The sequence below is a fragment of the Chrysochloris asiatica genome, unplaced genomic scaffold, assembly GCF_000296735.1.
Source record: "Chrysochloris asiatica unplaced genomic scaffold, ChrAsi1.0 scaffold00379, whole genome shotgun sequence".
NCBI classification, from domain to species: Eukaryota; Metazoa; Chordata; class Mammalia; order Afrosoricida; family Chrysochloridae; genus Chrysochloris; species Chrysochloris asiatica.
In genome coordinates, this window is record NW_006408897.1 from 1,996,358 (window position 1) to 2,001,024 (window position 4,667).

The following is a 4,667-nucleotide window of genomic DNA, read 5'->3' on the forward strand; positions in this document are numbered from 1 at the left end:
ACAGAGTAGCCCCATCTTATTTTGATCACCACTGTCTGGGGTCTTTGACCTCAGATGTTCAGGTCCAGTGTTGCCACGAGGTGATCAGATGGATGCACAAACTGGAGTGCCAGTGTATTAATTTACTGGTGCTAACGCAACTGCCAAGTGGGTCAGATACTTGTCTCAGCTGGTCAGTTCTTCTTCCAGTAGGAAATTCTACATGAGAACAAGATCACTGTCAACAGGGAACTTGGTGAATCCAGAATCACTGTACAAGGAGACATCTGTGCTCTTTAGCTTCCCTTTTCTAGGCTTTGCTATTCTTTCATACACAGTTGATTAGTTTGTAGAATGTTCTCTGGGGAGGAGAAGGTATTTGCTTACAGCCACATGGATTGCTTACAGCAGAGCAGTCCAGGTGTTTTTGCACTTGACCAGGTTGCCCTTCTATGTAGATGTTTCTGCGCTACCCTTTCTGAAGTACCTTTACCACTAGTTTGTTTTGGATATTTACTATTTTTTATCCTTCTGTTGTTAATGTTGTTAAAGTGTTGTCAAATTGGTTCTGACTCATGGCGACCCAGTGTAGAGTTTCCAAGAATTGGCTGCTGGGTTTGAACCGACCTTGTAGTTAACAATCCAGTCCTTATCTTCCAGCATCATACCAAGACACATTTTACTCTTCTTTTCTCTGTAATATATTTGCACCTCCCACTCTGGACTCCTGGTCTGCAACTTCCTTCTAGCTTCTGGTTTGCCCATACCCTATAAGCTGTGTTACAAATCACTCAAAACCTAGTGACTTAACAACAAAACTTAAGAAACAATTTTATTGTTTCTGTGGGTCATGTATTTGGGCAGGGTCCAACTAAGCAGTTCTATCTTACAGTCTCTCATGAAGTTATAATCAAATGGTGACTGGAATTGAAATAGCACAGGACTGCTGCAACTGTGGGCTGGCCAAGAACCGTCTCTCCCTGTAGTCTCAGAGACTATCCATGTGATCTCCTTACGTGGGTTAGTTTAGGCTTCCTCACAGCGTGGCAGCCTCAGGCTAGTCAAATGCTTACTTACCTGCTAGCTTCCCTCAGAGTGAGTACCCCAAGATCAAGGCAGATATGCACAGCATTTTTAGTGGCGCTGTGGGTTAATGCACTGGACTGCGAAGTTGCTTTGAACTGCAAAGTTGGTGGTTCAAGCTTACCAGCCGCTGCTCGGAAACCCTAGACAGAGTCACGATAGGTTGGAACCGACTTGACGGCACTTAACAACCACCACCACCTCAGAAGTCACATAGTGTTAGTTTTGCCATTGGTCAAGGCAGTTCTAAAAGCCCCCTTCATTTAAAGAGGAGGGGCATAGACACCAATACTCAATAGGAAGAGTGTCAAAGTCAAATTGTTAATAACATATGGCTGGAAGATATTGTTGTGCCTATTATTATACAATCTGTCACAGCTGCTATATCCCACCATTCCATCCCCATTTCACCCTTGTCAAACTCTTGTAGGCTTCCCTCAATGTATCAGAGTTTCTTGGGCTCATCTTTGTTGTTAAGTGCTGTTGAGCTGATTCCAACCCATAGCTACCCTGTAGAGGGTTTCCAAAGAGCTCTGGTAGTGTAGTGGTTATGAGTCGGGCTGCTAAGCTAAAGGTCAGCGGTTCAAAACTACCAGCGGTTCCACAGGAAAAAGATTAGGCTTTCTGCCCCCATAAAGACTTACAGCCTCAGAAACCCTATGCAGGGTCACTATGAGTCGGAACCAATTCCATGGCATACCACCACCACCACCACCGTAGGATTTCCAAGGAGTGGCTGGTGAGCTTGAACTGCTGGTGGTTCAAACCGATTGCATTCCAGCTCATTAAGCCACAGCGCCATACCAAGACTCCTTGGATTATCTGGTGGATCATCTGGTGGTGGTGGTAATGTGCCATGGCATTGGTTCCAACTCATAGCAATCCTGTATAGAGCTTACCGAGGTTATAAATCTTTACGGGAGCAGAATGCCTCATCTTTATTATGCGGAATGGCTGATAGTTTCAAACTGCTGACCTTGAAGTTAGCACCCCGACTTATAACCACTATGCTACCAGAGCTCCTTCCGTGGATCACCTGGTGGTGGTGGTTATGTGCTGTGGAGTCGGTTCTGACTCATAGCGACCGTGCACAGAGTTTCCAAGGTTATAAATCCTTATGGAAGCAGAAAGCCTAATCTTTCTCCCATGGTAACAGCTGGTAGTTTCGAACTGCTGACTTTGAGGTTCGCAGCCTGATTCATAACCACTACGCTACCAGAGCTCCTTTTGGATCACCTAGTGGTTAGGAAATTAAGCTAATTAAATTAGTTCACTCTCCAGCACTGTTGCCACAGGATCGGACATTGTTTCGTTCTGCTGTGCGTAAGGTCCATGTGAATCGGTGCCGACTCGATGGCACTTAACAACAACAACAACAACAAACATCAAGACTGATTGGTATTCTACCTTACCTTTACTATTCATGAAGCATTAAGAGAAATGAATCTGGTTTGGGGAAGCTGGAGGACAGAAATCCTTGTTTTAAATCACACTATTTAATTTTCTTCCAGAAGTTACTAGATGATGGAAAAACTTAACACACTCAGCTGCTAAAAAGTTGGAGGTTTGAGCCCACTAGGGGTGCCTCAGAAGAAAAGTCTGGGATCTACCTCTGAAAAAATCAGCCCTTGAAAATGCTATGGAACACACTTCTACTGTGATACACACGAGGTCACCATGAGTTGAAATAGAACAGACAGCAGCTGATACTGGTATTAGTTTGATTCCGTTTATAAGACTTAGTCCCCAGTCCAGGGCACTCAAAGGTGATCATATCTTCTAACTTCCATCCCTAATGGTGCAAGGAGTTGCACACCAATCTACTTGCTCAACAGCTTCTCATCTGGAGCCTGAGACTCCTAATGCCTGATTCTCAGAGAGAAGGCCAAGTTCTACCAGAACACAGATGCTGATGCCTTTCAGTCAGTTAAACAGGAGTTCAGACCCTGGGATCTCCTGGACATAGATTTCTGCAAACAGTCAGACAGTCCATGAGGAAGAGGAGCCCATGCTAAGGAAGAAGCCCAAATTGTGGTTCCAGGGATACTCAATTTCTTGACTCCCTACAGCTGGCTTGTTGTTGTTTAGTGCCAGGTTCTAACTCATAGAGACACTATATAGGGTTGCTGAGGTTGTAATTCTTCACGGGAGCAGAAAGCCTCATCTTTCTCCTGTGGAACAGCTGGTAGTTTCGAACTGCTGACCTTGAGTTTCGCAGCGCAATATGTAACCACTACACTACCAGAGCAGTGTTTATCCTACAGAGTCACAGCGCTCATATAGCTAAACAGCTTGTTGTTGTTAGGTGTCATTGAGTCGGTTCCAATTCATAGTGATCCTGTATAGGGTTTTCAAGGGTGACTGGTGGGTTTAAGCTGACCTTGTGGTTAGAAGTCCAATGCTTATCCTATAGCACCACACCAGGGCTCACAACTGGTTTAGCTGAGTAAAAAGAACACCAGATATAGCTACTTACAAAAGGAACCATTGTTATTGTTTGCCACTGAGTGGATTCTGATTCATAGCGACTCTGTCTAAGGTTTCTGAGAGCAAGTGGTGGGTTTGAACTGCTGACCTTGCACACTTAGCTGTCCAGTGCTAGCTGTACAGCGCCATGCCTTAGATGTAAACCTTTTTTTTTATTACAACACTATGCTTCCCATTTATTCTCTTTCTGGCTAATGAACTAGACGTGAACATAGCCAAACAGCTAACCCAAACAGATCCATTACACATGAATGCCTTTTCTTTGGGTAGATGCTGGCTGAGGCCAAGTCACATGATTTGGCCAGTAGAACATATAGTATGTTTCAGCCCCATTTGCCCCCTTGGGTGGGTATCCTTGTGCAGTGCATGACAGTTCGGGTTACAATATCAGAAAGTAGATGGAAATGCACTGTAGACATGAATAAATGAATTGATAGGGGAGGAGATTAATGGAGTAAAACAAAACAAAACAGGTTGATTCATTCAAAACGATAGAAGAGGAGGCACTGTATAGTGCAGCCAAGTCATTAAAATAATCTTGAAGGTCTTACATAAGCTTCTCGTGGTGTTTATTTATGGCAATCTATTTTTAAGATTTTATGTAATACACAATCTATTACACAGTACCTTGTTTGTAGTAGGAACTCAGTAAATACTTCTTGAATGAACTAGTACAGTATTTTAATTAGCTAGTTCTTGTGTACTGGTGCAAAAGAACAGTGTCATCTTACATCTGAGAGTCATAGAGGAGAAATCACCCATCAGAATCACAGAACATTCCAGATGCCTAGGATAAACACTACAAGGACTTGTCTGAGTTCATCAATGGTTTACGTGCTGCAGTGCAATGCACTGGACTGCAAGGTTGGTTTGAATCATAAGGTTGGTGATTCAACCTTGGAAACCTTAAGACAGCATTGCTATGAATCAGAACCAACTGGATGGCACTTAACAACAACAACAATATTCTTTATTTTTAAAGTTTATCTTGTCATTGACTTGTCTATGAGAGTAGGACTCCCAAACATTCTAGCCACATTCTTTATCCCCCACATACATAGTAGGGACAAAGGCAGAATTTAGAAGTACTTACTACTCAAGGTACCATTTTTTTTTCT